The sequence below is a fragment of the Equus asinus genome, chromosome 2 (genome assembly GCF_041296235.1).
Source record: "Equus asinus isolate D_3611 breed Donkey chromosome 2, EquAss-T2T_v2, whole genome shotgun sequence".
Classification (NCBI taxonomy): Eukaryota; Metazoa; Chordata; class Mammalia; order Perissodactyla; family Equidae; genus Equus; species Equus asinus.
Window position 1 is genome coordinate 94,779,428 of NC_091791.1, and position 12,550 is coordinate 94,791,977.

Genomic DNA, 12,550 nt, shown 5'->3' on the forward strand with positions numbered 1-12,550 from the left:
CGTTTTATCTTTCTTGAAATAATTCTTTGTGTCATATAGCATCCTTTTTACTGCAAACTGCCTTCTTTTAATTTCATCTTATTTTCTCCTTATGGCTTTCTACTTCTGTTTCATAGAAACCATTTCTTTTTGTATCCTGTTGCATATACCAGTTTTTAAAGCTTTGTTTTTTCTTTTCATGTTCTAAAACATTCGATCTTAGTACTCCTTTAGACTCTTAAAAATTGTGAAAGACCCAAAATAGCTTTATTTTGAAGACTATATCTGTTGATGTTTACTGCATTAGAAATTAAAAGTGACAAATTTCTAAATATTTAATAATTCATTGAAAATAATATAAACCCATTACAAGTTAAGATAAGTAACATACTTATATAAAAAATAACTATACTGGGGCCAGCCCAGTGGTGCAGCAGTTAAGTTCACATGTTCTGCTTCCAGCCGCCTGGGGTTTGCCAGTTCAGGTCCCGGGTGCAGACCTATGCACCACTTGCAAGCCATGCTGGGGCAGGCATCCCACATATAAAGGAGAGGAAGATGCACATGGATGTTAGCTCAGGTCCAGTCTTCCTCAGCCAAAAGAGGAGGATTGGCAGCAGATGTTAGCTCAGGGCCAATCTTTCACAAAAAACAAACAAACAAAAAACTATACTTTCCAAAACAAAAACACAGTGAGAAAAGTGACTTTGTTTCATATTTTTGCAAACCTCTTTAACATCTGACCTAATGGAAGAAAGATAGATTCTTATATCTGTTCCAACATTCAGTCTGTTGTGAAATCATGTTGTGCATGTTTTGAAAAGTGCCACTGACACTTGTGAGAGAATGAAAGCACAAAGTGCAAATAACATCCCAGTATTATTATGAAAATAGTTTTTACCTACTGGGCCCCCTGAACAGGGCTCAGGGAGCCTGGGGGTCCCCAGACCACACTTTGAAAATTGATACTCCGGTATATATTTTTCAGAGGTCAGCTCTTCTTCTGAGTCAATACTATAATTTTTCATTTCACTTCATGTGTTTGATTCCTTTACAGTTATAAAAGTGCTGAATAGAAGATGCTGTCATAATACAAGATTCACATAATACATCCCTGAAACCCACTTCAAGTTCTCGTGGCCTGTGGAAGATGTGGGAAATCGCATTTAATGTCCTCCGCCAATTCTTCAAATTTCTCCATCTCTGTATCCTCTGCCATGTAATATTCCAAAGCCCTGATATGAAAGAAGATTGTGATGCCATGAGATTGGCTTCAACCAGTGGGATATAAGCAGACTTGAAATGGGCTGCTGTGCTCTTGAAGTCACCTTGGAAAGGATATGCCAGGGCTGGTTCACTGGTCCCAGGAGGACGATGAAAGAAACTTGGCAGAGCTGCCAACACAATTTAGACCAGTGAAGTCTCAGGCAGCCCACAGAGCCGAGAGCTATATAAATGACTGATTACTGTTTTAAGCTCTTGAATTTGTGTTTACTATACAGTTGTTCCCCTTATCCATGGGGGATATGTTCCAAGACCCCAGTGGCTGCCTGAAACCACGGACAGTACAAACTCTATATAGACTATGTTTTTTCCTATACGTACATACCTAAGATAAAGTTTGATTTATAAATTAGTCACAGTAAGAGATTACTAACAATAATTATTAATAAAGTAGAATAATTATAACAATATAATTGTTACAATGTAATAAAAGTTACTGTAATCTCAGCAACCTCAGCATACACTTTTTATTCCTTCTTTACTAAGTGGAGCACTTCCACCTTTGCACTTAAAGGAAGCACTTTACAGCTTCTCTCTGGCGTATCTGAATTGCCAGCATCACTACTCTCACTGTTTGGGGCCATTATTAAGTAAAATAAGGGGGACTGGAACACAAGCAGTGCAATACCAAGACAGTCATCTGATAACCAGGACAGCTCCTAGGTGACTCCGGGGTGACTGGGGTATCCTGAGTGGATCTGGCAGACAAAGGGATGATTCATGTCCCGGGCAGGACCGAACGGATGGCACAGGATTTCATCACACCACTCAGAACGGGCGTGTGATTTAAAACTTATGAATTGTTTATTTCTGGAATTTTCCACTTAATATTTTCAGACCATGGTTGACAGAGGTAACTGAAACTACAGAGAGCAAAGTCCCAGATAAGGGCGGACTCCTATACAGCAATTATTAACTGACATGAAAACAGAAAGGAAAAAAGAACGGGTATTTACTCAACACCTAGAAAATGTACAAGACGCTGAGCTATTCTCCAATCAGTTAATATAATCTGAGTAGTTAATTATGTTTCGCAGGTTATCCAAATTAGAAAACAGAATGAGTAATGGAACCCAGGTCTGTATGAGGATGAAATCCCTCACTGTTTGCCTAGAAAAGTTAAGGGGACTCTTTAGGGACTGCTATCAGCAAATGCAACAGAAATGGAAAGTAAATGTCTAGGCCTTTAAGGAGCTCAGATTGTCAGCTGATTTAGCAGTAAGTGTCTGTGTGGTGTGTGGTTGGCTCTTTCCAACAAGATTTAGAGCGTGTTTCTGGGTTACATGGAGCACACCTTTCCTTGGCTGTCCATCATTCTTATTTTTTGTATTATTTCAACCATAAGAAGCCTTATCCCTAACAACCTTTCCCTCATCAAATCTCGTGTTCCCATAAGGAACTATTTTATTGTTTAAACTATTGAACAACAGAATTTATAAAAGAACCTTAGTAGGAAATTGTTCTGGATGGAGTTGTGATTTTTTTGTCATTGCCCAGTGGGTTTCTAGAACGATCTTTTAGGAGCTGTCTCTCTGGAGGGAGTTCTGTCACTATGTGGCGAACTCTGGTGATGTCACTCATGGAGAACACGATGACTGTCCTTGACTGACTGAAGAGGAGTATGTGGAATTGATAATAAACTTATCCAGTGAGCATGCAGAGAGCCAGTCAAGGAGAGGTACAAAGGAGCAGATTTCAGACTAGCAGAGAAAGACGGTTTTTAAAGCTGGAGTGCATCGAGTGAGATTCCTGTTACTGGAGGCATTTGAGTCAAACATGAGTGCTCACTTATCAAGGATATTTCAGGCAAGGGCTCTCATTCGGCTTCCACGAATGCTTGGAAAACCCCTGATGCCTGATATATTCTTTCAGAAGTTCTATGACCCCCTCCCAGAATCACATGCAAAACTGCCTGCAAGGTTTTCTGTACTTTTCTTGGCGAAGGTCCATAACTTCATTATTTTCAAAGGATCTCTGAGCCACAGAAGATTAACAATTAGAAAATCTTTCATTTAATTGGAATTAAATTGGGCTAGATGAACTCTGACAAACTGTAATATCCTCTATAGTAAGTGTTTATTACTTTTTGGCCAACACGGCATCTATAAATGTGACATATATACCATATTGTCTTTATCCATTCATCCATTGACAGCCACGTAGGTTATTTCCATAGCCTTCTTAGTCTACCATCATGCTGATGTCTTCTTGTTTATCTTTTTCTGAGAAAAAAATAACAAGAAAGCATGGAAAGTTTGTATCTATAGGGGTTCCCTAGTGCTATTTTGTTTTAAATGATGGGAACCCCTTCCTCAGTGGGCTGTTAAGAAAGTTGACCATGCAACTTACAAGTTTAAACCAAGAATTTTCAACAGATAGAGATTTCTGTATACTAGGGCGGCACACTCACCGTCTACAATACTGACACGTTACGTGCGCTTGGGTAAAGTGCTTTCAAATACTTGGTAAACAGTGTTTACTTCACTAGCCCAGCTCAGAGAGGCATCTTACAATATGGTAGCTTAAAATAAAGCCGTATTTTTAATGTAAATTGAAGTGTTGTCTTTAGCTTTAAATGCATAAATATTCCTTGCAGCGCCAATATCTTCCCAAGGAAGAATTTTCAGACTGAAATTGAAGTTGTTTTTACTCATATTTTTGTTTCCAAAAATGCTCGTGTAAATATCTATATAACTTGTCAGGTCCTTTGTGAATATTCACAATTAATTATTTTATTCATAGAATATGGGATGATGGACAAAAAGTAAATGTGCTCTTAATTTTATACTGCATTATATGAAGTTCTTACCTTCACATCCTAGGAAAGGAGGAGGCCACAGATAATTGATGAAACAGAGGGATAAAGGGTCCAGCACAAAAAAAGCGCAACAGAGAAGCATGTGACGTCTTACATCTGGTTCCACAAAACATGCGGGAATAAATTAAGAAGTATGTGCCTATGTTGCAGCATATGAGACAAAAGGCTTAAGGGTTTTATGAAATCTTCATTTTGAGAAGAAGCCACAGTATGCTGGGTCCAGCGAAACTGCACAATGAAGTTATAACTGTCATGAGTCTTTACCTACAAAACGCTATGATGTCGAAATAGATTTTTAAAAATTATAAATACAAGGAACAAATTGACAGAAAAACATGAAAAGTGGGAAAGATAATAGACTTCCCTCAGCTATTGCCATGTTAAGTAGGCAAAAAATACATAGTAAATACGTATATAAGAAATCTTATAAAAAATAAAAGTAAAACTTTGACAAAATGAAGCACCATAGACCTAAAATACCTTAATAAACATTAGCAACTATATCCTAGAGGAAATTAATTAATACATTATAAATAAGTAGAACTAATTCTGGAAGTATAAGGATGGTCCCATAGTAAAACGTATTATTTCTCAAAACAATAGATTAAGGAAAATACATAGCAGAATTATACCAATAAATGTAGAAAGGCATTTGGTATCATTCAGTGTATATTCTTGATTTTAGAAAATTTTAGAATAAATAAGAAGTCTCAACAATAGTCAATAACAAACTTTTAAAATGTGCGTTATTGGCATTCCATTTTATGATTTCACCACAGTTTTCTTATTAATATTTTATTGTTTGAATTTTGCCTTGCTTGTAATTGTAGATTATATTATCACTTTTTTACTTCCAAACTCAGAATACCTTTTCTCATTTGGGGTAATATCTCCTGATGCGCCTCCTGGTAGCCGCTATCTAGACATGCCCCAGATTACACTTTCAACTAAATATTTTTATTGTGTTTACTGGTCATTTCTAGTTATTCTTTACTAAAGTGTTTCACTCATGCTTCTATCCTGTTTTTTTAACCAGTTATTATAATCTTCTTATTTAAAGAATCTGTAACTGAGAGTCAGAGCTGTATACCATGGCCTCCATTCAAATGAACGCTGACATTTCCTAGAAATATTGAAATCTCAACCACTATTGCCCACTCAGTTTACTTACTATTTCAGTTCTTATTCTGTTTTATTTCATGTTCTTTTTCGCTCAAGTAGCCTTACAGAGAGAACCCAATGAGAAACTTATGTTTACTAAATACACAGTTGTGTGGGACACTATATTTTAGAATTGCTTAAATATTTTATTAATCAGAATTTGTCTCAACCATTATATACCCCTTTAGATGCCATCCTGTAGTAAGACCATATCTAGTTACACTTACTTGAACTCTGAATATTAAATTACTGAAATCATGTGTCTATTTTGAAGTTGGTATTCCCAAATTTATCTAAAACTTTGGACATATTATCAAGAAAGAGACTATTATGAAAAGGTAGGGATAAACTAGTGTTGTCAAATGAGTATATGTGTGCTGGAGGCAATCATTAAGAGGACGTGGCTGCCCGTTCACCACGAGCTGGACCTGACAATCGGGGACTTCTTAGCCCCTCCCCTGTCCTTGGAACTGTTTCTGTCCCGGAGCCACTTAAAGGACGCGGCCTTGAGACAGCAGTGTGTTGTTGGCAGCATCTGACCGCATCCGTGTCTGAACCCCGTTAAGTCCTCTCCACAAACTTTTAAGATTCTAGCAGGCAAGTGTGCAGATCTACCCATCTTGGCCAAAACAAGCCTCATAAGTGAATCCCCTTGCTTCTTTAAACTACCACCTACCAACCTGGAGTGGCCTGCCCCTTCCCTCCGTCTCTCCTCACCCTCCATGTATGGGGACCAGTGTTGACTTTCACCCTGGGAGCTCCCATGCCCCAGGGATAGGATGCAGGCCAAGATCACCTCCAGGCGAGGGCCACTGGGGACTATCGGAAGCCCCACGGTGAGCTCACCATTCACTGGTCCCCCAGAAATCGACACTAGGTGAAAGTCGAGGTGATGTCTCTGGTTGGTATTGGAGCCGGATGTGCTCTAATACAGGGCAACCCTCAGAAGTTTTCCGGCCCCTCCAGTAGCATCAAAGGTTATGAAGGGCGTTCTGTATTCACGTGTTCTGGAAATAAGGCATTTATCAGACACAAGATTTTCAGATATTTTCTCTCAGTCTGCAGTTTGTTTTTTCCACTTCTTAAGGGTGTCTTTTGAAGCACAAATATTTTTTAATTTTCATAAAGTCCAATTTACCAATTCACTATTTTATTTGTTGTGTTTTTGTGTCATACTAAACTCTCTTTACCCAGCCCAAGGCATTAAGATTTTGCCCCCTTTTTTTCTATGTTTGAGTGTTTTATCTCTTATATTTCAATCTATGATTCATTAAGTTAATTTTTGTGTGTGGTATGAGGTAAGGGTCTAAATGTATTTGTTTTGCACAAGGATATCCACTTGTCCCAGAATTATTTGTTAAAATGACTATCCTCTCCCTGCTTCATTGTCTTGCTAACTTTGTTAAAAAATCGAGACCATAAATATGAGGATTTATTTCTGAACTCTCACTTTTGTTTCGGTTTTTTCTATGTCCATCCTTATACCAATATCACATTATTTTTATTACTTTGGCTTTAGGATGTTTCCAGATCAGGTACTATAAGTCCTCCAGTTTTGAAAATTTTTTGCCTATTCTAGGTTGTTTGAATTTCCAAATAAATTTAATGATGAGCTTTTCAAATGCTACAAAGAAATGTTTTCTGGTATTTTAACGTTAGACAGACTTCCAGTTCCAGTCCAGATGAGTCTGGGGAGGCCAAGACGAACAGTCTGTGAAGGACAGAGGGCTCAAGAGGAGCAGCTTCAGAGAGAGGAAACCCCAGAGAGCTACGGAAGGTCTTCCTCAGGACGCAGTTGACTATTACTATTCAGCTTTGAACATAGGGAGGTTAAATAGATCGATCTACATTCACAAGCCCCATTTGCAACCTTTACAAAGTACAAAAACAACTGGTGGTGATAGTTAAAAAAATTAAGAATCAAAAACCGCATAAGAATAAAAGTACAACTTTATTTTTCTGACTTCATGAAATTTAGAAGATGGAAAGAAAAGGGAAAGTGTATACATTTAGAAAGCATCGCTCAAATCATCCAGACCACTAAAAATACAAATGAAGCAGTGACAAGAAAAACATTTGTTGTCATACTTCCCACCATGAAAATTAACTCCTCATTAACCTTTGATAAATCCAGCTCTCCAAGGAATTTTTATGAATGCATAACTCATGCAGTGAAACTAACAGTCAATGATAAATTAAATAACTAAATACAAAGTGATTTCAATAGTCTGTCCTTACTCCTCACATTTTTTGGCTTCTGTAAAAGTAATATACATATGTATCTTTGAAAATAAATCTGCAGCAATGCAAAACCAATTTCAGAACATTAAATTTTGTCCTAGCATTGCCTTATAGAGACATGTTGTCACTATCAGGATGTCAAAGATGTTTTCATATATTAACTCATTAGTCCTCCAACTGTGTCTGCAATCCTGAATGTTTAATGTCGTGACATTACTTAAAAGACTTTTTATTTTAATATAGGCAGCATAAAAATAGAAATGCTGGCATACGTTACGAAAGTCCCATATTTTGCAGCCACTTTGACACACAGAATATTTTGTAAAATGAATTCTAATTTACCCATGGATTTCCACTGTACAATTTAAATAAATGCAATCACAATGAGGAGGAAAATTAACTTACTTCTACCATACTTGATACAACTAAATAATATCTAAATTGAGCAAAATTTCAGATCTAAAAGCTGAAATAAGAAAAGTTTGTGACTAAACATAGTTGAATTTACTTAATACTCTGTGAGTTGTTAGAGATTTCTAAGAATCATATTAAAACCATAATGGAAAACTTGGAGACATTTGAGAAATTTAAATATATAAAAATAATAAAAACAGAAAAAATTCCATCAGTAGAATGAAAAGGTAAAATGCAAAATACAAAAACATAACCACAATATTCATCAAGGTCAATGAGCAAAATGATTTGCTAAACAGCTCATAACTCAATTACAAACTTAAACCCCACTAATTTAGCAGAAAAAAATATCTGGGTTAAGGAAAGACAGTTTACAGAAAGAGGAATAAAAATTGCCTGGAATCAAAAGCTTTAAGTGCTCAGCCTTTTTTATTGGTGAAATCCATAATGTAAAACAGTTAAGAACTGAAATGTCAACTTTGACAGGCTTGAATGCTGGCAAGGGACAAGAGCATCAGGCATTCTCAGAAGGTGTTTATGAGTGTGAGAATAGGTAAGATAGGCATGTATGCGTTTAAAATATTCTTTTGCTCATTATTCATTCTTGCATTTTATTCTTTCTTTGTTTAATTCTTTCTCCCTGAAGTGCACCCTCAGGTGTCCCTTTAGGAAAATTCTGATAGTGGTAAACTCAGCCTTTATTTAAAAATATTTGCATTTCACTCTCAAACTTGAACAGCTGTTTGATTAAAATTCTTAGATAAATATTCTACATTGGAAGTTAATTTTCCTTAGTAGTTTGAGAACCAAAATCTCTGGCCTCTTTCTTTTTTTTCAACACTTTATTATGAAAATTTACATCATACAAATTTGAAAGAATTGTAGAATGAACATGCTTACATCTACCACCTAGATTTCTATATATCACATGTCTATCCATCTCTCTATCCATCCATTAGCCTATCTTATTTTTGACGCATTTCAAAGTGTATTACACACATCAATACACTTCCTCTTATTTAAACGTGCATATTATTATCTAGAATTCAATGTTTACTTTCAGTATTTTCTTTTGATGTGGAATCTAATACAAGAATATGCATAATTCTCAGGCGTATAATCAATGAGTTTTGAAAGCACACGTCTGGGACCCAATCCTCTTTGGCCTCTCTTCTCGGTGTGAAGCCTCTGTTGTTGGCGTTTCATCTCTGGTTGATCTTACAATACCCTCTTTGACCTTGACATTTGGCCACTTCTCTGCGATATACCAAGGAACAGATTTATTAAGACTCCCTCTACTTTGGAAACCTCAGGTTTTGTGTCTTTTACAGGTTTTGGAAAATTCTCAGCCATTTTCTCTTTAAATACCACTGTCAATTTTTTTTCCTTCTGGAACTCGCGTTAGATATATTTTTTACCTTTTAAGTTTCTTAGCTGCTGATCATTCTTGGGATCAATATATCCAGCTCAGAACTCTCCCCTACACGACACTTGAATATCCAAGTGTCAACTTAAATTTTCCACTGACATGTGTAATGAGCATCTCGACTTTACAAGGGACGATGCTAAACGTCTGACTCCCCCACACCCTGCTTCTACCCAATGTTTTCTATTTCAATAACAAACCCGTTCTCTCAGATGCCCAAATCAAAACACCCTTAGAACCATCCTTGACTCCTCTATATTCCTCAATCAAGTCGTAAGTAAATCTGGCCAGCTATGATTTCAAATATATCCAAAATCCTATTAATCCTGACCACCTCGAAGACTATCAAGACACCTCTATCTCCTGCCTAGATTAAAACTACACCAGTTTTACAGCTGGCTTCCCCCTTCTTTCATTGCCCTTTACAGTCTAGTCTCAGTATTAAAAAAAAAAGCCATATTAAGCCACATCTTTGCTCAAAACCCATTAATTCCTTTTTTTTCTCACTATGCGGAGTGAAAACCAAAGTCTATCAATTGGGCCACAGCATCCGTGTGTTATTTATGCCCTCCTTTCCTCTCTGGCTTCACCTCCCACTACCCTCCCCTTGGCCACTCGGCTTCAGCCACACTGACCTTCCCTCCGGTCCTTGCGTGCTCCTACTCAGGACCTTCCAGATCTCCTCGCCTGCGCCTCTCTTCCTGTAACCCAGGGTCCAGATGGACATCTGGCTTACTTTTTCCCTTCCTTAGTTCTCTGCTTAATGTTACCGTTTTAAAGAAGCTTTTCCTCACTTCTCTCTATCAACCAGTAGCCGCAGACTCACACTGAGAATTCTTCCTCTTACCAGCTCCCTCCTTCTCACCAGCGCTGTGTTCTCACAGCATTTACTCCACCATGATAGTTAATTATATATGCCAACCCGGCTGGGCCGTGGCAGCCAGACGTTTGGTCAAACATTATTCTGGATGTTTCTGTGAGAGTGTTTTTGGATGAGACTAATTTTGAAATTGGCCCACTTGGAGTAAATCATATTGCCCACCATAATGTGGGTGGGCCTCGTCCAATCAATTGAAGCCTGAATAGGAATAAAAGGCTTACCTGTCCTGAGCAAGAGGGAAGTCTGTCAGCAGACAGCCTTCGGACTTGAACTGCAACATCAGCTCTTCTCTGGCTCTCCCATCTGCCAGCCTGCCCTGCAGATTTAGCATTTGCCAGCCTCCATAATCACGTGAGCCAATTCCTTAAGACAAATCTTCTCTCTGTGTACACATCCTATTGGTTCTGTTTCTCTGGAACCTTGACTAATGCAACCACTCAAAACACACAATGTTTGCTCGTTAATGGTGTCTCCTCCCCACCTGACCGTAGAGTGTAAGCTTCATCAGAGCAGGGAGTTTGTCTATTTTGTTTATCACTGTACCTCTGGCTCTTGCGTGAATTATCTTTCATCTCTTTATCTCCCAGTACTGCATTCTGGATAATTTTCTCTCATCTACTTTCCATAACTAATACTCCTTTCAGCCATTTCTAACCTGATATTTGACTCACTATTTTTTAATTGCAACTATATTTCCAAAACCAGTTTTAGAAGCTCTAATTATCTCTTTTTCAAAGTGTATTGACTTTTTCTTATAGTTTCAAAACCTTTAATGTTTTTAAGCATTCTAAACATATTTATTTTTTGAATCCTTATTTTGTATTTTATTATCAGAAATTAATGGTGATCTATTTCTGCGCTTTGTTTTGTCTACTGGCTATTGTTCATTGCGGATTGTTCCCTCCAGTTTTCTAAATTTCTTTTAAATGTCAGCTAATCTTTAGTGGATTCCTTTTATAGATCTAGGAATGTCATGGTAATGTCTCTCCTAAATTAATTTTTATTTAATTCTATCACTGCCACACTGGTGTTAATTTTTCAGTTGGAAAACTCTGGACCCTTGTAAATACTATAAATCTTCATCCTCATCTTGCACAGGGTCACAGTTTGAATTTCCGTAGAGTCAGAGTCATGATGAGGATGTTTCAGTTTCTTCTTCCTGTGCCTGTGGATGGGTTTGGACCACTTTCTTTGAGGATGCCATCCCTTGAAGCTTTCAGTTTATCACAGATGGTCTCAGATCCGTCTCTCTGCTTTTTGAGAGCCAAAACTTGACCTTCTCATCCTATTATACTTTGATCCCCTAAAACCACAACCACACCATTGACTCCCACAAGCCACCACCAGAACAGCCAAATTTTGACCCTTGTTTTTGTCCCTATGGTTTCGTTTCTTCTTGATTTCAGGCAATCACGCATATTCCTTTCTTTCCTGTGAGAGAAATCAAATAACTGTAATTTTACCCAGGATCTAAGGCCTTCTGAGTGAAAGTATTTTCAAGTTATGTTATTCTACCATCTTGCTGGATCGAGATTCATATCTTCCTTCTATCTTTTTTACCCCCAAATTTGCATCACCATATTTTAGTCACGAAGCGGCCTGTCATTGGATTTTGTTGTTATTTTAGCCCAGTCTTAGAATCTCCATCTTTTTACATCTGAGTGTGATACGTTGAGATTTATATTGATTATTTTCACACAGGACTTATTTCTACTATCTTGTTTAGTGCTTCCTATTTACCGTGTATTTTCTCTGCTGCTTCCTTTTTTATGTTTTCTTCCTTTCCTGACTTGGAAATTGGTAGGCCAATTCTTCCAGCTGTGGCTCTGTCTTCCCGAACATTAACTTCTCAGTCTGAGTCCAATTTAAGCTCCCATTTTGGGAATCCTACAGCACCAGATAAGGTGGCACAGATTCAGTGCGGACTCAGGGCTTTGATCTCTCATGGAAATCTTTCTTTTACTTTGCAGTATAAAAACCTAATTTTAGGTTTGATAATCATCTACAAGGACAACACAACCTCAATTAACTGGTTAATGCTCTGGTTTTCCATTTTTTACTTCTTTCTGGTAAATGGAACTTCCCTTTTTTCTTATAAGGAGAGCTATGGATTATGTTTAAATCTGCCATTTCTTCAGTTTATAATTGGAAGGGTTCTAGCTTTGCTTTTCCAGCATATTGCCAGAAAAAGAACAATTGCATAAAAATTAAAAATTTTTTCAAAGAATACCATCTGCTTTACCAAAATAATATAAAGTGCTAAGAGCAATAATATGTACAGATGCTTTATGTTAAGTGGAAACATATTAATGCCTCTGTAAGAAAAAATAGCCAACAGATGTGAGAA